This window comes from Macrotis lagotis, chromosome 6 (genome assembly GCF_037893015.1).
Source record: "Macrotis lagotis isolate mMagLag1 chromosome 6, bilby.v1.9.chrom.fasta, whole genome shotgun sequence".
NCBI classification, from domain to species: domain Eukaryota; kingdom Metazoa; phylum Chordata; class Mammalia; order Peramelemorphia; family Peramelidae; genus Macrotis; species Macrotis lagotis.
Window position 1 is genome coordinate 194,770,966 of NC_133663.1, and position 25,166 is coordinate 194,796,131.

The 25,166-nt window shown below is 35.3% G+C and overlaps 1 long non-coding RNA gene across 1 annotated transcript in view; it reads right to left on the reverse strand.

The window, feature by feature from the left end:
• Window positions 1-3,446: 3,446 nt before the first annotated feature.
• LOC141491965 (uncharacterized) overlaps window positions 3,447-25,166 on the reverse strand; it is a 256,546-nt gene continuing 234,826 nt past the window's right edge. Inside the window, exons 3-4 of the long non-coding RNA XR_012469814.1 lie at window positions 18,295-18,412; window positions 3,447-3,566 (exon numbers count right to left, since the gene is read on the reverse strand). This is a non-coding gene — a long non-coding RNA (uncharacterized LOC141491965). The remainder of the gene's footprint in view (window positions 3,567-18,294; window positions 18,413-25,166) is intronic.

Below are 25,166 nucleotides of genomic sequence, written 5' to 3' on the forward strand. Positions count from 1 at the left end.
TTCACTTCTAAATCTTAAAAGTCTAATATCCTATAAGACAATTTTATTTCCACCTTCCACATGAAGCTATCCTTGTTCCCCTTTTCCCACATTCCAGCTCCTCTCCTCCCCATATCATCTTGTATCTGTTTTTGTTTATTATGTATATAATCACATATAAAATGTTGTCTACCCTGAAGAAATGTGAGCCCTTTAAAAGTAGGAGATATTTTACTTTTGTCTTTTTATCTTCAACATTTAGCACAGCTTCTTTTTCTTTATAGGTACATAATTAATACTTGTTGCTTGAATGAAGTAAAAATGCTTATAACCATTTAGTAATGATTTTATTAAAAAACAAATAAACAGTGATTTACAATAACAAATTTCATTTGAACATAAATAATGCAGATGAAATGATCCTGAGCGGGATGAGCAGAACCAGAAAAATGTATACTCTAACAGCAACATTGGGGTGATGATCAATCTTGATGCACTTGCTTATGCCATCAGTACAACAACCAGAAACAATTTGGGACTATGTGCAATGAAGAATACCATCTGTATACAAAGAATTATGGACTTTCAACAAAAACCAAAAACTATTACCTTCAAATTAGAAAAAAAAACCATTATTATGTAATTTTACTATCTCATACTTTATTTTTCTTCCTTAAGGATATGATTTCTCTGTCATCACATTCAACTGAGATCAATGTATAACATGGAACCAATGTAAAGTCTAACAGAATGCCATCTGTGGGGGTGGGGCATGGGAAGCAAGAATAGGGGAAAAATTGTAAAACTCAAAATAAATGAAATCTTTCTAAAAAACAGAATGCAGACTATGTAAAAAAATAAATAATGCAGAGAAATAATGAAAACAGGTATGTTAAATTATCTGGATTTTCTCCATGAATTGCCTCATTGGGACTATCTTTCTAGAGGAAACAGATCTACTGTTTTTCAATCCTCTTATTTCCTGCACAAGATGAGCCTCCATACAATTATACCTGGCAATGATGACAGTACCTCTGCCAAATACAGATAAGGCAATTGTGAGATCTCCTAGAGTGTAGTTTTCTCCTCATATACCACCTCTGAAAACAAAAATTGAAACAGAGCCATTGACTTCTTTTCCCTATCCATTAATATCAAGAAACTTGGACCAAGTATATGAACACTTCCCCCTCTACAACAATTTCTCCTCCTTCCCTCTTCACCTACATCTAGATATATTATACTGAAATGATTAGTACTCCAAGGATATTTGTTAATGTAAAATTCATTGTACACATAAACAAGCATTTTTAGCTCTATTCATTTCATAAATCTGTAATGTTCATATTACTCCCTTTCTTTCCCTTCCATTCCCTTCCCATTCTTCTCCTACCCTATCAAGTTCCAATTCAAAGGGTATTTCCTCTAAGAAGCACTTCTTGATTACTCTCATAAATCATATTTTCCTCTAAACTCACATAATACATAAGTGGTTCCAAATCATTTATAATAATACTGCTTTGTACTGTTTCTGTTGTTTCATGTATGCTAGTTATTTTCTCCAAATAGACTCCACTTGAGGGGAGGGAACATCATTACTTATAGTACCAAATACATAAAGAGGGATATAAGAGATGTTTGTGGATTGAGTGACAACCATTTTTGCTTAGATCATCTTTGATATTCAAGTAATATTAAGTAGTTACCTTCATGTAATTTCATTGAAAAATAGAAAATATTTTGGGGTAGGCATCACGGTATAGTGGAAAGGATTTTTCTGTTGTTTCATTGTTTAGTCATGTCTGACTCTTTGTGGTTCCATTTTGGGTTTTCTTGGCAAAGATATTAAAATATTTTGCCATTTCCTTCTCTAGCTCATTTTGGAAATGAGAAAACTGAGCAAAACAAGGTTAAGTGATTTGGCAGGATCACATGGCTAGTAAGTGAGTTCAAATTTGAACCCAGGCCTTCTAACCCTAAGCCTAATACTGAACCATGTATCTTGAATTCAGAATATTAGGTTTCAAGTACTGTCCCATTCACTAATTTTTTTCTACAAGATAAAATAAAGGAATTTTGTCAACTGTTTTGTAAAAATTTCATATTCATAAAATTCAATTATGCAAAAAAAGACCTCAACATTTGAGAATAATGAGCTGAGTATAGCATTCAAAATATAATAAGAATAAATTTAAATTATGAGACTAATTAAAAAATCATGTCTCAGGTATATATATAAGGATGAACTGATTAGACAATAATTTGTGAAAAAATAGCCTAGGATATTATTTTACTAAATATGAGTCATCAGTGTGTCATGGCACCTAAAAGACCTAAAGTGTTCTTCAATTACATCTCAAGAGGTATGTTCAGAGTGGCAATAGTAATAATCTAATTGCTCTTGGTTCTGATCAGATCTCATACTGAGAAATGTCTTCATTTCTAAATTCTCTGTTTTACAAAAGACATGAATAAGTTCAGGAATATTATTTAGTCTTATTCCTCAAATAAGATGAAGGCCCTGAAAACTGCCATGTGAAGATAACTTGAAGAGAATAAGAATGCTTAACCAGGAGAAGAAACCAGTGTGAAATATTTTATAATCTATCAATTGGAAGACTGAGAAGACTTGCTTCCAGAGGACAAAAATAGGAATGGTTGAGAATTATGGAATTTTGAAATGGGAATTGATACAAAGAAAAACTATTGATCTCTTAGTAAGTTTGAAAAGTAAAATGGGCCCTCTTGGGTGATATAAAACTTTTCCTTTAATATTTAATTCTTCTTTTTTAAAGAAGAACACACTATGAGGGAAGTGATACCATATCAAATACATGATTTGGATTTGACTGAGGGAGGTTGTGCTATTATCAGTCTCATTTTCTCCTCCAGAACCATCTGAATCCTGTGATCAGATAAGAATCAGAGCAATTGGAGATGGCCTTAGATTCAAAGCAATCAGGGTTAAGTGATTTGCCTAAGGTCACATAGCTAATAAGAATCAAGTGTCTGAGATTGGATTCAAATTCCTGTCCTGACTCCAAGGCTAATACTCTATCCACTGAAACATCTAGCTGCCCTATTTTCCATTTCCATAGCTCTTCAAGAAAATGATTGAATATTTGTAGAAAATATTATCATTTGTATTCCTGTTTGAAATTTTTATTGAATACTTGAAATCCCTTCTGATTTTGATAGTCTTTGGTTTATTATTATAACTAATTATAACTCATGAATTGAGAATTTATAGAAAAATAGGGGAATCCATATACTATTATCAAAAGAATAATTATTAATGTTATATATATATATATATAATTTTAAACTTAACAAAGCATCATACAAATATAATTTTATTTGAGTTTTAAAATACAATACCTTGAGTAGGTTTTATAGGCATTTTGATCTACATTTTATAGATAAAGTAACTGAAGTTTAGATGAGAAAAAGAAAAGACTTGCCTGTGATCCCACACTTAATAATTCCACCTCAGATCTTCTGAATTTTGAGTACTGTACTTTCCAAAATACTCAGGTACTTTTCATGTTCTCCAAGTAAAGGCAATCTTCTTCCTGAGGTTATAGATTCTGAAAGAATACAAAAGAAACAATGACAGAGGGGGAAAGTCAGCATTAAAGTCAGATAGAGCAAAACCTTAACCCCTAACATTCAAATTAGAATAGGTTAACATCCTTAAAACCTAAGTGAATCAGAGTGCTGAGGCATCAAGCTGATGACTCCCCAGATTGTTCACCAGAGGACAAAGGAGTCGAAAGAATTTCCAGACACTACCTTATCACTATGGATTCAAACAAGGAAGTTTCATTCACCTGATTCAACTCAAAATGTCATCATGCATATCATTTTTGAATAGCATTTTCCTAAAATGACTAAATAAATCTCCTTTTATTAAGTATTGAATGATCTATAAGTATCTCCTTTATTACAGCATTTTGCCTAAACTACTCAAGGCCTGGCCTTTCATGACCAGTTCAGAAAAAATGAGAAGACAGTAGATTATTGAAACAAATATGATCCTATAATGCTAATGCTATTATCTAGGCAAGCCATGATGGGGCCTTAAATAAGGTGCTGGCATTATAAGTAGAGTCAAGGAAAAAAGAAGCAAGAAATGGTATGTAAGAAATCAACCTTCATTGTCAAGTTTTTGCATCAGGGGAGGTCTGAAGGAAACTTAACAGGAGGAAGTGGTGGGGAGAAAAAGATGAAAAGAAAGTGAGACAGAGACAATGATAGAGAGACTTAGAGACAGAGACAGAAACTGAGACAGATACAGAGAGACAGATGGACAGACTGATTGGACAGGTAGAGAGAGAGAGAGAGAGAGAGAGAGAGAGAGAGAGAGAGAGAGCCAGAGACAAAGAAACAGAGACACAGAAATAGAGAAAGTGATTGGACTTCTGGCTAAGATGGCAGAGAGAAGACACTCATTGTGCTAAGGTCTCCTGATCTTCCCTCATATATAAGAAACAAACCTCTCAACAGAAATTCAATTGACAAAGCCCAGTAAAAGAAGCAAGGAGAAGAACATCTACCAACAAGGTCTGTCCCGAGGATTCTGGGTGAGTTGAGAGCAGAAAGCAGAGAGCTAGCAGGGGCAGGGTGAGAATGGGACTAAACTAAGATCAGCCATGGAGGCATTGACTGTAGGAGCCGTGGTCCAAGAGCCAGCTAAGGCACGGAAGCTTTAGTTGTGGGATTGATGGTCTGGGGCACTCCAGCAGGGCTGGAGGGAGAGGTCTAGCATGGAGAGTTGCAGTCATCCCCTGGACTGCCCTGGTCTGGAGGATCTCAGACTCCATACCTTCATTTCAACTGAACCCTTTTCTGAGAACAAACACAGTAACAACTTCCCCCCTTCCCACCCCCAGGCTCAGGTGTGGGCAGCAGAGCTACCTTCTGCTATGAATAGGGCAAGTAATTACCTTGCCCCAGGACTCAATCCTTGTTGTTCAAGGATAAAAGTATCCAGTAGCATAGCCCATACCCTCCAGGCCTAGGGAGAGGGCCTCAAATCAAGGCCACAAACACTCCAGAGAAAGCAAACAGCACTCCCTACTGGCTGGCCTACTTGGAACTATTTAACCCAGTGAACAAAGCTGCTATCAACCTCAACACCAAACCTCTGTGAACTAGCCCCTCCCCTAACACAAGATCTTAGAAAAATGAAGAAAGGACAACAGAAAGGGGTTGGCATCCATAGAAAACTACCTAGAAGGTAAAGACCCTAAGTCAGAGAGATCTAGAACCTCTGAGGAGAATATGATATGATATACAGCCCAGAAACACTTCATTGAAGAAATCAGGAAACAGTTTAAAAATCAATTGGAAAATTTGGGAGAGAAAATTAACACCTTGCAACAAGGAAAAAAATTCTTGGAAAATAGAATTGGACAAATGCAAAAATAATATAATTCTCTCAAAACCTCAATTGGGCAAATGGATAACTCCTTCAAAAATAGAATTGACCAATTGGAAAAGGAGTTGCAAAAGGTAAATGAAGAAAATACTTCTCTAAAAAGACAATGGAGTCTGTGGAAACTAATGACTTTATGAGTCAGCAAGAATATGTTCAAAACCAAAAAATCGAATAAATAGAAATAAGTATAAAATTCCTCAATGGCAAAACCATTGGCTTCAAAAATAGAACAAGAAGAGACAACTTAAGAATCATTGGACACACTGAAAATATTGAAGAGAAAAAAAGCCTAGACTTAATATTATGGGATTTAGTGATGAAAAATTGCCCTGAGATCATGGAACTAGAGGGCAAAATATTTTTTGAAAGAATACATTGATCCCCTCCAAAAAGGGATCCCCAAATGAAAACACCAAGGAATATTGGGGCCAAATTCCAGAATTATCAGATAAAAGAGAAAATCCTGCAAGTAACCAGAAAGAAATAATTTAGATACCAATGAACTACAGTAAGGAGTACACAGGACCTGGTGTGATCAACATTAAAGGAATGAAGAGCCTAGATATCCCTAAAAGCAAGGGAGCTGGGAATGCAGACAAGAATTCGCTGTCCAGAAAACTGAGCCTTCTCTTTCAGGGGAAAAGATGGACATTTAACAAAATAGGAGACTTACAACTTTTTCTGGTGAAAAGCACAGTGTTTAATAGAAAATTTGGACTTCAAACCTGGGACTCAAGAAATATGTGAAAAGGTTAAAAAAAGAAAAAGAATAAAAGAAACCTGTTATCCAGTAAGATGAAACTGGCTATGCCCCTACCTTGGAGAAACGCACATAACTCTTGAGAATTGTAACTCTATTAGAGACAATTTCCTTAGTCAGAATTGATGGAAACTCATGACTTCTCTTTGCCTCAGATAGAATGATTTAAAAACAATACCTCCTTTAAAGGGGGGCAATAAAGAGACAGGAAGATGGAGGAGATTGAAAGGAGTAAATCTCATTACATAAGGAGGTACAAATGAACTAGAGCAATGGAGGGGAAGAAGGGAGGAGGTGGGAACCACCTGAATATTATTCTCATCAGATTTGGTTTAAAGTTAACATACATACACTAAGTTAAGAAAATTATCTTACCTTTCAAGTATTAAAAGGGGGAAAGGGCAAAGGGAGGAAAATGGGAACAAACAGAAGGAAGGGAAGGAAGAAGGGGCAAAGGGAAAGGGGAAAGAAAGGAGAGGAGGGCTATATATATAGGGGGCAAACACACTGCAAGTGGTGATATTCAGAAACAAAATCCTGGGGAATATGAATAAAGTGGGAAAAAGGAAAAATGTAAACAGAGGGAAGCATTGAGGGTCGTAAAGACTTAATTATAACTTTGAATGGGAATGGAATAAACTCTCCCTTCAAATGTAAGTGAATGGGGGGGGAGTAGGGGCAAAACCAATATGTCAGCAGGAGTAGAGCCTCTCCTAGGTGCTCTCTCCAAAATATTTCAAAAATCTTAAAATTATGATTCTAACCAAATTTTGGAGAGACAGAACCCACAGAAAGATCCAGTGAGGCAACTCTCCAGTTCAAGGTAACCTGGAAAATAGTGGGTAAACTCTGTTTTATGGGGTTAGAGTGTTGGCCCTGCAAGAATGAAGAAACTTCAGGCTCCCAGGAACAGCACCAATGTGCCTGGGAGCCATGGTTCCCAGCAGCAGAAACAGTTTACTGATAAGCACCCCAGGGAGCACAAAGCACAACTTAGAAGATCAGCAGGGAGACCTCTGCCAGAGCGAGCTCAAAGCCCAGGCCCTCAGCCAGTCACAACACTCAGCTTGTCATGGCACTCATTGCACCCAGATCCAGGAAACAGAAGCAGGCTTGTGGAGCCAGCAAGCAGGAGCCTCAAGGCAGCTGCACCCTGAGTGCTCAGCCCACAGGAAGACTTCCAAGTTCTGTCCTCTTTCCCTGGATCAGGACTCTGGGCCTCTGACCAAATTCAGATCCTGATCACAGTCTAGGCCCCCCATATAAGAGGGACCACCCCCTCTCAGCCCTGTGGCAGAGGGGTGTGCTTGTGGTAATTCAAAGTCAGACCTCACATACTGAGGTCCTTGTGGGGGTGTCTCAATAAAACTCAAAAGCTCAGGAAGCACCCCAAAACCAGGCACATCCTGGGGAAATAAGTAAACAGAAAAAAAAAGGAACCTGACCATTGACAAAAACTTTGTTTACTATCCCAAGGAGGATCAAAATACTCAATCTTCAGATGAGAAAGTCCAAGCTTTTACCTCTAAAGACACCAAGAAATGTTAGGCTCAGGCTATGACAGGGCTTAAGAAAGATTTTGAAAACCAAGTAAGAGAGATAGAAGAAATTGGGAAAAGAAACGAAAGAGATGCAGGAAAAACGTGAAAATGATGTCAGCAGCTTAGTCAAGGACATCCAAAAAAAAAAATGCTAAAGAAAATAACATTTTAAAAACCAGCTTAGGTCAAATAGATAAGACAATTCAAAAAAGTTATTGGGGAAAAGAATGCTTTAAAAAGCAGAATTGGCCAGATGGAAAAGAAGATAAGAAAGCTCTCTGAGGAAAACAAATCCTTCAGATGTAGAATGGAGCTCAAGGAAGTTGATGACTTTGTAAGAAATCAAGACACAATAGTTCAATACCCAAAGAATAAAAAATTAGAAGAAAATGTGAAATATCTCATTGAAAAAACAACTGATCCGGAAAACAGATTCAGAAAAGATAATTTAAAAATTAGTGGGTTACCTGAAAGTGGTGATCAGGAAAAGAGTCTTGACCTCACTTTTAAAGAATTCCTACAGGAGAATTGCCCTGATATGCTAGAAGCAGAGGGTAAAATAGAAATTGAAAGAATCCACTGATCTACACCAGAAAGAGATCCAAAAAATCAACCCCCAGGAATATTATAACCAAGTTATAGAACTCCCAAGTCAAAGAGAAAATATTATAAGTAGCCAGAAGGCCACAATTCAAATATCATGGAGCTGCAGTCAGGATCAGAAAGGACTTAGCAGCAACCACATTAAGGGCTCATAGGGCTTGGAATATGATATTCCCAAAGGCAAAAGAGCTTGGAATGCAACCGAGAATCAACTACCCAGCAAAACTGAACATATTGTTCCAGAGGAAAAGATGAACTTTCAATAAAATGGGAATTTCAAATGTTCCTGTTAAAATGACCAGAGCTGAATAGAAAGTTTGACCTTCAAGTACAGGACTCAACCAAAGCATAGACAGCAGAGGAGAAGGGTAAATTATGAATGACTTAATGATCATCAACTGCATGTATTCCTGCATTGAAAAAATCATACTGATAATATTCATATGAACCTTCACATTTAATAGAGAAGGTAGAAGGAGCTTTTATAGATGAAGCACAGGAAAGAACTGAATTTAAAGTTATAATATATTGTAAAAATGGAGTCAATTGCTAAAAGGGAAATGTACATGGAGTAAGAGAAAGGAGAGGTGGAATAGCCTAAGATATTTCATGTAAAATTTTTTTTACAAAACAAAAATATAAGCAAATAGCAGAGTGGTTTCAAACCAGAATCCTATAATATACTGCTTACAAGAAACTCATTTGAAGAAGAGAGATACATATACAGTAAAGGTTGGAGTAAAATATATTTTGCTTCAAATGCAGTGAAAAAATGAGGATTAGCAATCCTTATCTCAGATAAATCAGCTGCAAAAATAATCTCTTTAAAAGAGAAAAGGAAGGAAACTATATCCTCCTAAAAGGTACTATAAACAACAAAGTGTAATTGCTAAAGTAAATATATATGCGACAAATGGAATAGCATCCAAATTCCTAGAGAAGAATTTGAAGGAGTTACAGGAAGACAGAAACAGCAAAACTCTATTGCTTGGAGATTTCAACCTCCCACTCTCAGATTTAGTTAAATCTAATCATAAAATAAACAAGATGGAAGTTAAGAAGGGAAATAGCTTGTTAGAAAACATAGACATGATAGAACTAAGGAGGAAATTGAATGAGGACAGAAAAGAATATACATTTTTTTCTCTGCAGGACATGGCACTTACATAAAAATTGAGGATGTACTAGGGACTATAAACCTTATAATCAATTAGAGAAAGGCAGAAATAGTGCAATAATAGGCCAGGGTGAAATAGACCTAAAACTACTTGGAAAATAAATAACCTCCTTTTAAAGAATAAGTGGGTCAATCTACAAAATATGTAAAGAATGAGTGATTTCATCCTATATAATGACAATAATGAAACAATATACCAAAACTTATGGGATACATCCAAGACAGCTGTCAGGGGATATATTATATCTTTAAATGCTTATATGAATACATTAGAAAAAGAGGAAATCAATGAACTAAACATGAAACTAAAAAATTACTGAAGTAACAAATTAAAAATTCCAATTAAATATCAAATTAGAAATTCTAAAAATTAAAGGATAAATTAATAAAATGAAAAGCAAGCAAACTATTGAATTAACAAATAAAACCAAGAGTTGGTTTTATGAAAAAAAAAACCCAATATAATTGAGAAAACTCTGGTTAATTTGAATTAAAAAAGAAAGAAAAAACCCATATTGCTATTATCATAAATGAAAAAGGTGAACTCACCACCAATGAGGAGGAAATTAAAGTAATAATTCAGAATTATTTTGTCCAACTCCGTGCCAATAAATTTGATAATCTAAATGAAATAGATGAATATTGACAAAAATATTATTTGCCCAGGTTAAATGACTAGGAAATTCAATGAGTAAATAACCCTGTCTAAGAAAAAGAAATTCAACAAGCCATTATTGAATTCCCCAAGAAAACATCTCCAGGGCCAGATGGTTTCACAAGTGAATTCTATAAAACATTTAAGGAACAGTAGTAGGTTCCAATTTTATATAAACCCTTTGGAAATATAGGTGAAGACAGAACTCTGCCTAACTTTATCCATGACACAAATATGATGTTGATACCTAAACCAGGAATAGTTAAAACAAGGAAAGAAAATTATAGACCTATCACCCTGATGAATATAGATGCAAATAAAGCCTTAGCAAAATGATTACAGCTAGTTATCACTAGGATAATACACTATGATCAAGTATGATTTATCTCAGGAATGCAGGGTTGGTTCAGTATTAAGAAAAGTATTAGTATAATTATTCATATGAATAACAAACCTATCAGAAATCATATGATTATGTCAATAGATGCTGAAAAAGCTTTTGACAAAATACAACACCCATTTCTACTAACAACACTAGAGCACATAGGAATTACTCAATTGTTCCTTAGAATAATAAGCAGTATCTATCTGAAACCATCAACAAGCATTATATGCAATGGGGATAAGCTATAAGCTTTCCCAATAAGATCAGGGATAAAAGAAGGATGATCTTTATCACCAATACTATTCAATATTGTGTTACAAATGTTAGCTTCAGCAATAAGAGAAGAAAAAGAAAATGAAGGAATTAGAATGTGGAAGGAAGAAATAAAACTCTCATTGTTTGCAGATGACATGATGGTATACTTATAGAATCCTAATAAATCATCTAAAATATTAGAAACAATTAGCAACTTTAGAAAACTGGTAGGATATAAAAGAAACCCTCATAAGTCCTCAGTATTTCTATATATTACTAGCAAGACAGAGCAGCAAGAGCTAGAAAGAGAAAACCCACTCAAATAACTTCAGACAATATAAAATATTTGGGATTCAACCTGCCAAGGCAGACACAGAAACTTTTTGGAAACATTTACCAAACATGTCTCACACCTAATAAAATCAGATTTAAATGATTGGACAATTACCAACTTCTCATGAATAGGCAAAGCTAATATAATAAAAAATGACAATTTTACCTAAATTAAGCTAATCAAAATTCCAAAAAAATTACTTTAATAATTTAGAAAAATATGTAACTAAATTCATGTGGAGAAATTAAAAAATCAAGAATTTACAGGGATTTAATGAAAAAAAAGTAAAAAAGAATGTGGCTCAGCCCTACCAGATCTAAAAATTATACTATAAAGCATCAGTAATCAAAACTGTCTGGTACTGGCTAAGAAATAGAGAGGTGGATCAATGGAATAGATTAGGTGCAATCATAGGAAATGATTATTAGTAATCTGTTGTTTGATAAACCCAAAGAGTACAGCTTTGGGATTAAAAACTTTCTCTTTGATAAAAAGTGTTGGGGAAAATTGGAAGTTATTCTGGATTAGACTAACATTTCACACCCTAAACTAAGATAAGATAAAAATGGAGAGGGGATTTAGAGTTAGGAAAAAACCCAATATTATAAGTAAACTAGGAGATCAAGGAATAGTTTAACTCTCAGATTTATGGAATGTGAAGCAATTTATGACCAAGAAGAGATGGAGAACATCAAAACTAGAATCCAGCCTCAGACACTTAATGATTACCTAGCTGTGTGGCCTTGGGCAAGCCATTTAACCCCATTTGGCTTGCAAAAACTAAAAAAAAAAAAACCAAAACTAGATAGTTTTGATTACATCATATTAAAAAGCTTTTGCAAAAGAAAAAATCACTGTAACCAAGATCAAAAGAAATGTAGCAAATTTGGAAACAATTTTTACAGCTAGTATATCTGACAAATGATTCATTTCTAAAATGTACAGAGAACTGAGTCATTTTTATTTAGAAAACAAGCAATTCCCCAATGGACAAATGGTCAATGTATATGCAAAGGCAATTTACAGCTGAGGAAATCAAAGCGATCCATAATCCTATGAAAAATTGCTCTAAATCCCTACTCATTAGAGAAATGTAAATTAAAGCATTTCTGAGGTACCACCTCACACATCTCAGGCTGTCCAATACAACCAGAAAGGACCATTATCAATGTTGGAAGGGATAGGGGACATCTGGGACATTAAAACATTGTTGCTGGAGCTGTGAACTCATCCAAATTTTCTGGAGAGAAACTTGAAATTATGCCCAAAAGGCAATAAAAATGTGTATACCCTTTGATCCTGCAATAGCACTACTGGGTCTATACCCTGAAGAGATCATGAAAAAGGGTGAAAAAATCACTTGTATAAAAATAGTCATAGCTGCCTTGTTTGTGGTGGCAAAGAATCGGAAATTGAGTGAATATCCATCAATTGGGGAATGGTATGGCTGAATAAATTTTGGCATATATATATATATATATATATATATATATATATATATATATATATATATATATATATATATTTGTGTGTGTGTGTGTGTTTGTATGTGTATGTATGTATGTATTAGAACCAGGAGGAATGGGAATTCGGGAACACCTGGAAGGATCTGCATGAACTGATGCTCAGTGAGATGAGCAGAACCAGAACACTGTATTTGCTAACACCAACATAGGGGTGATGATCAACCTTAATAGACTGGCTCATTCCATCAGTGCATCAATTACAGACAATTTTAGGGAATCTGTGATGGAGAATACTATCGGTATCCAGAGAAATAATTGTGGAGTGCCAACAAAGACCACAAAGACTCTTACCTTTCATTAAAAAACCTGTTATCTTATTATATAATTTTGTTCTCTCTTTTATACTTTATTGTTTGTCCTTAAGAATATTTCTCTCTCATCACTTTCAAGCTATATTACTGTAGACCATGGAAGCAATATAAAGACTAACAGACTGCTTGCTGTGGGGGATGGGGGGAGGGAAGCAAGATTAGGGGAAAATTGTAATATTCTAAATGAATAAACAGATAAATAAAAAGTTATTGGAGGATAAAAATGTATGCTTACTGTCAAAATAATATAGAGTAGGGATTCTTAACTAGAGCATCCATTAACTTTTTTAAAAATGCTTTGTTTATAAGTTTGGTTTCCTTTGTAATTCTGTGTATTTTATCTTATAAATTTATAATGTTATTGAGATGGGATCCAAGTTTCGCCACACTACCAAATGTGTTTACACAAAAAAGAAACCAAAAATAGAAAACAAAAAAACCCCAAACCATTAAGTCCTTTTGATATATAGAGAAAAGTCCCTCCTTTATTTGAAGTCAGATTATCTAAGTTCAAATCTTAACTCTGACTCTTATGATCTTTGTGATCCTTGACAAAGCATCTAATCACTCTGACCTAATGAAGAGGTTGGACTAGATACCTTAGTTTTTTTTAATTAGAGATTTATGATCCTATAATTTTAGAAAAATCTTAGAAAAGTTAAATTTTTCTATGTGAATCTGTGAATCCCATATCCCTAAAGAATAATTAGTTAATAAGGCTAAAATAAGCATTGACCCCATTGTTATCTAATAGTATACGTTCCTTGGAGAACATTATCCATAGGATATCCTCAACATTTCATGGCCTCTGTATTTCTGGAACTAAAGGAAAATAATATGGTTACTCTTTTCTCAAATGATTTCATAAATATGCATTTAGAACCATTTTAGTTGCAAGGGGTTACAAATCCTGAGACAATCTCTGTAAAAGCCTTCTCTGCATCTTTAGTGAAAGGAAAATAAGGTATTTTTTTGTCTATCAGTAACCTATATAATGTTAAATGGTTTTAGGGCTAAAAGTCTTTATTTTCTGATCCATCTACACCTTTTGCCCAATCCAGGTTACAGGTTACCCTATTACTATTCCTCAGGTCTTGGACCCTAGTGAGGTTTGGCTGCTTGAAAGCTTTATTTGTATATTAAGGGTCCTATTTTCTCAAAGTTTTTCACTATGAAAGACTTTCATTTCCTTTCACTTTCTCTTTTCTTTCTTCATGTTTCATTGTCTACTGTGACTTGATAAAAGGGCATTTCCCTTGGGAGGATTTCTCCCTTTCATTGATTAATTACATTCTGACAAATGTACCAAATTTGTATACATCTGAGATTTAGTTGAATGATTTTGAAATGTAACACACAGCTCAAATTCATTTCATAAGCTTTCAAAGGCATTCAATAAAGGAAAAAGAGATCATATTTTCATTTTGTTTTATTTTGTTTTTTGTTTCATAAGCAGAGATAAGACTCTTGCCAATGAGAGTTAGAACACATCTATTATTTTAAGCATTGTAAAATTATTTTCATACCTTTTATTGATATTTTATTTTTCCAAGTACATGTTATGGATTTTTTTAACATTCATCCATAAACAAATGTATATTTTTAAGTTACAAAATTTCCTTCCACTCTCCCTTCTAACTCCCTTGCTCTCAGTGGTGAACAGTCAGGTTAATATTGTACATACACATTTGTTCTAAAAATGTTTATAGATTACCTATTTTCAGTATGAGGAATTAGGATTATTAACTTCAGTACTTAAACTGACCATGGTCATTGATTTTTAAAAGTAATTTCATTAGAATATAAAATTTTGGGGTGGCAAGGTTGTGCAGTAGATAGAGCCCCGACCCTGGAATCAGGAGTACCTGAGTTCAAATCTGGCCTCAGACACTTAATAATTACCTAGTTATGTGGCCTTGGGAAAGCTACTTAACCCCATTTGCCTTGCAAAAACCTAAAAAAAACAGAATATAAAATTTTATAGAAGTAATAAAATAAAAAAGAGACTTCATATGAAATTCCATTTTTTTATTTGATTTTTACCAAAGATCACTATGTCACTATGATTTTCTTTTTGAACTTATAAATGGATTTTCACCACATTGCCTGGATCCTAGTTACTGAAAATAGGGGGGAAATAATTTGAACTTAATTACAACATTTTTAGTAGTACTTTCTACATCACCAATGAACTGTGGATCAACCATTAAGGGTTTATCATTTACAACATAATACTGAATTCCTTTAAATGAATCCTTTACTTCTGGCTATTCAAAAAGAGCTCCTGGCTGTTTCTTAAGTCTAATCATAATATAAAGTTTTAGAGGTGCATGTGGGAACCTTATTGTGATCTCCATTGTATTGGCATAATTGGTAGGTTATTGAAACAAATATGATTATAAGATCCTAATGGAACACAGTGGAATCGTAGATGATGTTGAGCTGAAACCTGGCTTGTTTAGACAATTTCTTTTGAACTTGAACTTGTCTTGCCCCTAGCCATTTATTCCAATCATGACTCCCCATCGTACCATAAGTTCCACTGCTCTTGATATAAATGGAGATGTAGGTTAAAACTGTTTGCTCAATTACTATCTCTTAGTGAAGCAATCCCAACTTTACAATCATATCATTATAATGAGGTTTTATAGATATCTCTTATATTAATTTTTATAAATAAAATCACTATGAGAGTAGAGCAGAGGAGGTCTGACTTTGGAGTTCAGTACACCTGGCTTCAAGTTCCATTTTGATATCTACCAGCTGAATGACTATGGGAAATTTATGCCATTTCTCAATATATTTCTATGTAGCTTCTTAAAATTGAAAGTTTTATATTGTGATCTATATTGGGAAAATGAATTTCTCCACCAGTGGTTGACCATATCCATGAATTTATAGGACAAGTCTCCCTGTGCTGCCTCTAACCTGATTCATACCACAAAAGGGCTCATGTATTTATAATACTATGACAGACATTTTAAGTAATAATGTCTTGCAAGCAAAGACAGAGTTCATTATAAAAGCTATAGGACAACAGCATATCATGCATCTAGGTCTTTGAACCTGGAGGGCACCTCAGAGCCTATGTAGACCAAATCTTCATTTTATAAATGAAGAAATTGAAGTAAGAGAAAGTGTGATTTGCTCACGGTCACAAAGAGAGTATCATATGCAAGACTTGAAACTGGTGCTGATGGTATCTGGGGTAACCAGGTAAGTATGAGAATTTGGGGGCCACTGAAAGATGAATGAATTCACAGCTCTCTCTTGGATTTATAAACTTCTCAGGATTTTATTATGAAATATAGCAAAGTAAATAGGTTAAAGAAACTTTTCCTCCTCCTGAAAGGTCAACAAAAACTTAAGACCAAATGAATAACAAAAGGCTAAGCATGGTTGCTTGGTAGAGACTGAGAAAGAGACAGCAAGAGGGAGATGAAAAGTAAGGATAAAGACAGAGAGCTGAATGGGTCAACAGAGAAATGCAGTCTCAAGAAGAGGTACAGCTTAGGTTTTATAGCCTTGCCCCTTATCTGGACACTGAGGGCAAAAGGGGAAAACGCTCTTCCCTTACATGACAGGAACCAGGTTGAGGGTTGAAGACTGGCTGTCAGAAATGAGGAGACAGGATATAAATTTTACATTAAACAATGAAACTTTAGGAGTCAATTTATATCTTAAGAGCAAAGACCTTTCCACAGCCTTAACAAGATTTCCAGATTTTAATAGTATTAAAAAATTTACAGATGTTGTTTCTTCTACATTCATGATACTCTATATCAAAACCACATTTTTAAAATAAATTTCTCTTCTAAGTTATCCTCCATTTGGATTGAGATTTTGGCACAGTCAGAAATTATTCTCATAATTTAACTAGCAGTTGCTAGTATCCACATCACAATTGATTCTAATACGTAATGTTATAGAAGAACCTTGAAATCAAAATATATCTTGCAATTGGTCATTTGATCCCTAAAATATATATAGTTAAGGATTCCTGACTATAGCCAATTGTGCCTTATAGATGCAGGATATGGGATTTCCTTCTTCCCAGTCACTAAATCTCATTTTAGCTATTTGGTGGCTATGTTTTTTATCTATGGGTAGGGAAATTATAGGAGAAAATGAGAGTGACAAAGAGACAGACAAACACAGAATCCGAGGCATAGAGTCACAGACAGAGTGAGAGTGAGACACAGAGACAAAGAGACAGGGGGAGTTCAGTCCATCAAAGGTTATTCCATCAGATTAGCTACTTTTCCCAACAATCAGTATTCATAAATTGTCTCTCTAGAACCAATAGAAATGATCTTTTTTTGGAACAACAAATCTTTCTATGGTCTGGTGTTGCTAATTCCTGTTTATGTGGTTGTAGCATGTATTGGAATTTTGGGTTTATTTGTTTTTTTTTCTCTTTTCTGACAGGTTGTGGTGAAGGGGTTGGGAAGAAATGGAATGGTCACGAACAATTCTTTGACATTTTTTTGCCAAAATGATTTCCTAAAATTTCTTCCATGTCATGCTTTCATGATGATTGTGTGTATTGTAGTTATATATTATGCCCATTTCTCTCCACACAAATACACACACACAACAAAACAAACAAATCAATTGAAAAGCATCATGTTGGAGTGTAATATTACAAAGAATCCATACATGATCATTCTCCACAATTTCTAAAACAAAAATAATTTGTGATCAAATATGTCTGCATATTTCCTTTCCCCTATATCTACATATTTCTCAGTAATTCAGCGTTTTAAATTTTAATGGCTTAGCCCTTTTGGATTTTTTTGTCTTCTTTGCTTCATCTTCTTTAAATTGTTAGGAAAATGGAGTCCATTGGCTGTTTATATTTTGAAATTTTGCTGCTCTTTCAGTACCTGGGCATTTGTGTCTACCATCCCTTACTCAACTTCTGACAGACTTTGGTTTTTGTGATCTGCTTGTCTTTCCTCAATTTTATTCTTTGCTTCTAACCTACAGTGATTTTTCCCACAGATAGGAAGTATTCATTATACTCTATGCTTTTCAAATTGTATAAAAGTCAGTGAGGGTTTGTCTTAATATTATATTCATGTTCTTTTTCATGTTCAATTAAAAAAATAGTTGGTGAGCCCAAGTCTGAAATCCAGGCTGATCAATAGGGAGCCAAATGTGTTGAAAGCTAGTTTTCCTCTCAGAGAATTTGCTAAATCAACTGTAGCTTTGTGCATTTAGTTCTAGCCAGGAACAATAGCCAAGGAAAGATAATTCAGCCTTTACAACCAGTGTAGAAAGCTGAATCTGTCTCATTTTCAACATTAAGCAATACATGAAACCCACCTGGGGATCCTGGGAAAGCCTGTTCAAGCTTCAAACTATGCTTCCTTGTGTTTTGCTCCTCCCATTGCCAGATCTACATGAATGTCCAAAGGACATACAATCCGTCTACTTTTCCCACCTGTAATGAAATATATAAGAGCAAAAGTTTCGTTAATACAGCTCAGTTACAATTGCTCTTAACTCATTACACTTATACTGTTTTTTTTAAAAAATGACTAACCAGTCTTCTCAAATCTACTTATGTGAAGTGTAGATCTGGAAGTCATTTTTTTCTCATAAATACCACTGCATAAAAATAATATTTACTATCATCATACAAATATGAACTAATGAACAAACAAAGATGAGTTTCAAGAACAGAAATAGGATTTGGGCTCATTTTAAACCAAGGTCATGATAACATTGGCCTTTGGTTATGCACACAAGTCACAGTCAATTCAATCCTAGACACATGAAGATGTCACATATATGGGCAAATGCTATTTTGATATCCTGAAAGTTTTTGTGGAAGATAATTCCAATTAAATGGTTGTTAGTATTAAAAATCAGTGAAACAATCAAATGATCTATCCCTAAATGCAACCCATAGTGACAGAACCTAGAGAAGAGACAGAGTTTCAAGAGCAGATCTGTAGGAATCATTAGCTTTTCAAAAGGCAGCAGTTCCCTTCTGTCATTAATGACATGCGTAACAGTTTAATGTAATGCTACTTTTAATTATCACAGCCCTTTCTTTTAAATATCAAATTTCCCTCTATAAATTGTTCTGAGTTCTCTTTACAGTCTCATCTGTCACTGTAAATGTCATCACTTTATTTCTCCTTTGGATGCAGTGACAGGCCCACTCTTATCCCCAGCTTTATCTCTTTTTCCATCCTTTATTGTACTACAAAGATCCCTTTTTCATAGTTTACAGCTGTATCCGCTTTCCACACGTGGCAAATGATTGCCTTGGTAAAGGTATTTTCTGTTTCAATCTTGCATTTTCCCAAGAGAGAACAAAAGGGACAAGCTTTCTGGAGTTGGTTTCACTGAGAAAATTGTTTAGAATTGCCTCATTCCTCAGCAGATTAACGAATGCATACAATCCCAGCTTAAGTGCTATTGTACAGCACAATTTGTCCATTATACTTTGTCCTTTCCATTTAGAAAACCCCTCACCAATTAAAGTAATACAGCCTTCCAATACCTGCTCCCAATTAAATCTGAGCCGTATTACCTGCCCTGATGCAGCTGGCCACAGATTCCTACCACTTACTAGCATTCATTAAGCCTATTCATTATCAAGGGGCTGGTGGCAGGAATTCAACCCACTGGCTTTCTTTCAGGGCCCACCAAAATTATCAGCTTTCAGCACAAGGTCCCAATAAGAACAGGATTAAGTGTAAGGAGAGGGAGTTCATACAGTAGCCAAATATCATTGTTTTTCCTTTGCTCAAGTCTTCTCAGCTTCAGCACATCATGAGGCTACAGGGCAGGTACAAAAGGACAGGAGCCATAATTGGAAGAGGATAACTGTTTTTCCTTTCTAGCTCAAATGCAACTTCCCCCCATTTTGTTTATCCCTGTCTTTCAATGTCCCTCTACCTTCCCCCTCCCCATCAAGTCTTTTAGCAGGGAGTGGGAGCATAGTAACTCTTTAGAAATGACCAATAGCCAGCTCATTGATGTGTTCTGTGATTAGGCAGTAAGGCGTAGTAATTTCAGGCTGAACTACATTTCTTAGAAACTCACTTTTAAAAAATACAAAAGTTTGATAGTCTCTCTGACAAAGCAGAAAAACAAAAAAGAAAATCTAAAAAAAAAAAGGGTGGGTTGATTTGGGATGGGTATGAAGGAAGGGACAGGAGGATACCAACCAGAAACTATCATTCAGTTCCCAGTGTGACATTATACTATGTTACTGGGTTCCCACAGGTAAGATTTAGTTTCAGGGCACACTAGAAAGAAAAACAAAAGAAAGCAAAATCCCAACCTCCTTTTCTTGCAAGACTAAAGACAGAACTGAAATAAGCTGACATCTCCTTAAATGACTCCCTGGGACCTCCAGTACTCCTTTGCAGCTTAGGGCAATCAAGGAGATTTTGGAGGAGAAGGCAAAGCAGCAGAGACAAGAAGGGAGGGGTAAAGCAGAAAAGAGTAAAAGAAAATAGGATGAATTTATGAAGGTTGTTAATTATCAGGAGGTAGGGAAATAATAAAAGCAAACACCAATAAACTACATATAATACAAAAAAAGCTATCAGTACACATTTATTAAGTACTTCTTAGGTACCAGAAATTTTGCAAAGTGCTGGGGAGATGAATAAAAACAAAAACAATCCCTTTTCTCAAGGAACTTACAATCAAATTGGTGAGTCAACTTATGTATCTATCACAAAATACATATAGAATAGATAAATGATAGCCTTAAAGTAAAAAATACTAATGGGGAATTGGGGGTAGGCAGGGAAGAGTTAGAGAAGCCCTCTCCCCACCAAAATATGTATTCATAACACTGTTTTCTTATTATTATTATTAACATTTTCTCCATCAAATTTTTAAGTCTCGATCATCAATGATCAATCAAGCCATGCTTGCTTATTTCTTGCTTCATGTCTGTTTGGTCTAATGGTTTTAGATTTCTGAGATGTAAATGATCACATCAAAAAATAAGTAATCAACTACCTTGAGCTCTCCTAGGAAGGTTACCTACAAAAGCAAGAGGAAATAAAAGCCGGGGGGGGGGGCGGTTAGAGGGGGAATCTACCTGTACTTGAAAGAGTTAATGAAACAAATGTAGTGGAAGATGTACTATCTATGGAGAAAGAGGATCCTGGGTTCAAATTTTACCTGGTAGACTTTTGCTTTGCATGTCCCAGGGTAAATTAACTTCAAGGGCTATAAACCAGAGGAATGGGCTGCAAGTCCTCTGCATTCCTTTCCATGAATCTGGATCCATGATTTTGAATTAAAGAAGTGGATTGAGCATTAGTTGTATCAGACTTGTGATTTTGGTGGTAAGAGAATTTCCTTCCTCTCTCATCACCTTCTCTACAACTTATTCTCTGGATTGTTGAATTTAAGAGACACAGTCAGTGTGTATCAGAGGTGGAAGATGAACCTCAGTGTTCCTGACTACAAGGTCAGTTCTCCTGGCAGCAGAGGTCTGAGTTCAAATTCAGTCTCGGCCACCTTCAGAACTAACTGGGTGAATCTGGTCAAATCACTTCCACTCTGCATGCCTCAACTATAAAATGGAAATAATAGTAGCACCTATCTCCCAGGGTTGTGAATATCAAATGAAATAATTATTAAGTGTTTGACCAATGACTAGGATATGAGATCCTGTATAAATACCTGTTCCCTAACCCCTACCTAAATGTTGCTGATTAATGAAGCTTTAGAGATTGAAGACAGAAGATTAAAGGTCACTGAAAAGGTGAAGGAATTCATAGGTCTCTGGGATGTTAATAATGCTCAGGATTTTATTATAGCAAAATATTGTTAAAAAATACACAGGCCAAAATTAGTAAGAAACACAGTAAGCACCCTGAGGACAGGCCAAGTGAAGTCAGAGAGAAAGAGAGAGAGAGAGAGAGAGAGAGAGAGAGAGAGAGAGAGAGAGAGAGAGAGAGGCAGAGGCAGCCATGAGAATTGGCTTAACCTGGCCACATGGTGAGACCCACAGTGCTCCATGTGGGTTAAGAAAGAGCATGAGAAAGTCCTATCTTGGATATAAGGAAGAGTTGGAAAGGGCAGAATTTCCTGTGATATACTCTTCTATGGTAGGTTAAACAGAGGGTGGCACTTAGGGAGTTAGGTGAAAGGAAAAATGGGGGACAAGATACAGACAACAATATCAAGGGGAGACAGGATACAATCAACAGGGGATTAGTTTATGTCTCAAGAGTGGGAACCTCCATCCATTTTACAAGATTTAATAGCATTTAAGATGACGGTTTTTGTTTTGGCTACATTTACAATTCTCTGCATCATTTCCCAGCATCATTAGGATATTACTCTTATGGAGGAAAATGACAAACAATATTAAAAACATAAAATTACTTTCACTTCTTTAAGGTACTGGTGAGACTACTGGAAGTAGGAGAGTAGTGGTTGGGGAGAGGGGATGGGTACAATTGAGAGTCAAAAACATTTCTTGTACAAAAGGTCAAAACCCAATAAGGTTCCCAGACACTTCTAGAAAGAGACAGGAAGAAGTACTGAATAGAAAGTTCCCTTTTTTGAAATGCGGAAAGTAGAGGATGAATAAGTCCTACCTCATGTTGAATTTCTGGATCAATGTCTGAGCTTTCATCAGATATGTCTCTAAGAAGATCTTCATTGGTACAAGGACTTTGGAAGAAAATAGTGTTTCTAGTTAAATTTTCCCCATGCAACATTTATATGTCCAAGATTAAAACAGTGGGAGTATGTGTAATAACTTAACTAAGTAATCTTAGAATCAATTCTACAATAGTTCTTTACTACAGACTTACAAATCTTATCAATGAACAGCACCATATGCATATCCATGGCTTTTTTTAAAGGGGGGGGGGGTGTTGTATATTAGTGTTTTCCTCTCAATTAACTTCTAGGCAATTTTCCCAGCTAAATGCATAACATCATTGGCAAGATGCCAAACAAAACCTTAAGACCCAACACTAAATTCTGCACTTATACAGGCAGCTTAGTTTTTCATGCGGTGAACTGGAAGCATGCCAGCAACTCCCACCATAAACTCAGCAGTAGGAATGCTATATATTTTTTTCAAGTAAATCTACTTTAGATTTCTAAGACCACTTGAAAATTGCACAGTTTTAATGTGCCTTTTAGACAAAATAAAAGAAAGTTTTAACCTACTATTAAATTAACCCAATTAGTTATTTATTCCACATAACCTTATACTTTGGACAATGTCAAATCACAAAAATTGGAAAGAATGACTCTTCTTAGATGATTGTAGAAATCACAAGATGCATGCTAAAAAATCTATTCCCAAATCCTTTGTCCCATCCATTTTGGTCAGACAAGGTTATCAGAATAGTCATTAAAATTATATTTTCTTATATATATTGAAGTAAAATGAAGCAGTATACAATTTGTTTGAAGGCAGTGGAGAGACAAAATGTTCAAAAAGATATATTCACCTATTAATTCTTCCCTGCAAAGACCTGTTATCAATTCCTGACTTTTTCTTACATTGATTTAGATACTATATATAGCACCTACACTTTCAATGATCATAGTCCCTCTCTCTAATAGGTTGTAGTGAGTATAATAAGGAAAGTTTTGGAACACCTTCAAACTTTGTTGATTTAAAATTTAGAGTCAAACTGCAGGAGTCTGGGTTTAAGCCCAATGGGATATGTGAGTCAAGGTAAGAAACATTTTAGAGAACTTGTATAGTGTCTGATAAACCTTCTTGAGCTCCCAAAAGCTCTTGCAAAACAACATTTTGATGATTTAAGAGCTAGTGAATCAAGAACATATGGATTAAATTTTCTGTGGAATACTCAGGGGTTTAAAAATTAAGGGAAAAGGGCTTGGCCAAACAAATATTGTTGAACCCAAAATATGTGTAAGAGAGTTCAAGATTCTGCCAAACTCCAAATATGGATGGCTTCTTCACTTCTAATATTCACCTAGTTTGTTATTATTGTTGTTGTTGTTATTTTCTGTTAACATCTGGGGTCTTAATGCATCTGGAATATGTTCGAAGAGCAACAGTTCACATCAAAGTGATTTTTCAACTCCCTAAACAATCATAAATCACAGTCTAACAATATTGTGAATTTGTCTACATGAGTCAAAAGCCAGGGTGCTTTAGCTGTGCACTGGTTCACAGATGTACCCATGGCTACAATAAGAAGCATTTGTACAATTATTCAAACACTTTCAGGCTTGGAGAAAGAAGTTCAGGCAGGCAACTCTGGGAGATGTGTGTGAAGCCAGATATATCAATTATGAAAGTCAAGGTCTCATCAGTTTCAACTAGACCTTGCTCAAGGAAAAAGATGGTCAAAACTAAAGAAGAATTAAATAGGCACTACCAGTCTCATCTAGGATTGATTGACACCTGTTGGCATTTTGGATCTCATCATAGGAGTAATATATAATTCGGAAGACCTTCGTAGCCTGTCTATGATGCTCTTAGTATGTTTTCACCCTCTGCAAGTCCCTTAGATCTCCCCAATCAGCTTTTCACCATCTCCCAAGAGCAGAACCAAACCCGCTTGCTTGTTTAAACCCTACCTATACCCATCTACATGATAGAATGAGGCAGATACATGTGGCAGCCTATGATGTACAACAAAGACTGAAAAACAAAATAAAACAGCATCTTTGAACAGAAGGGTAGATTGAAATATCTCAACCCTCTTTCACCACTGTCTTTTCCTCTGTTTGTCATCATTTCTCACAAACCATGGCTGAAAAAAGACAACTCCAGAACAGCGTATGGCAGAGTCTATGTTTGTAGAACCAGAATGAGTCCAGACTGATGCTAGGGGCACCAGCTGTAAAGTATAAAAAAAAGAGGAAAAAAAAGGAAAAAAATGGAACCAAGCACACACATATGGTATTAAGAAAAAGGAGACTCTCCGGCCCCTTCCTTAAGCTCTTGCTATAAATCCTGTTGCATATATTTTATTTGGCATCAGTATATTTCAGAATATAACAGTACCATTTTTCAAGAAAGTCATTTATGACTTGGAATCCAAAAGAACTAGTAAGACGGTGGAGATGGTAGTGTCCTCCCTTACTTAATTTTTTTTCTTGATTATTCCCTGAGATGCAAGTGACAGTTTCACATGGAAATCTTGCTTTCAATATTTCCAAAAAACAACAAGAGCCATTTTACATTTAAAGACAATGTTGACAACAGAAAC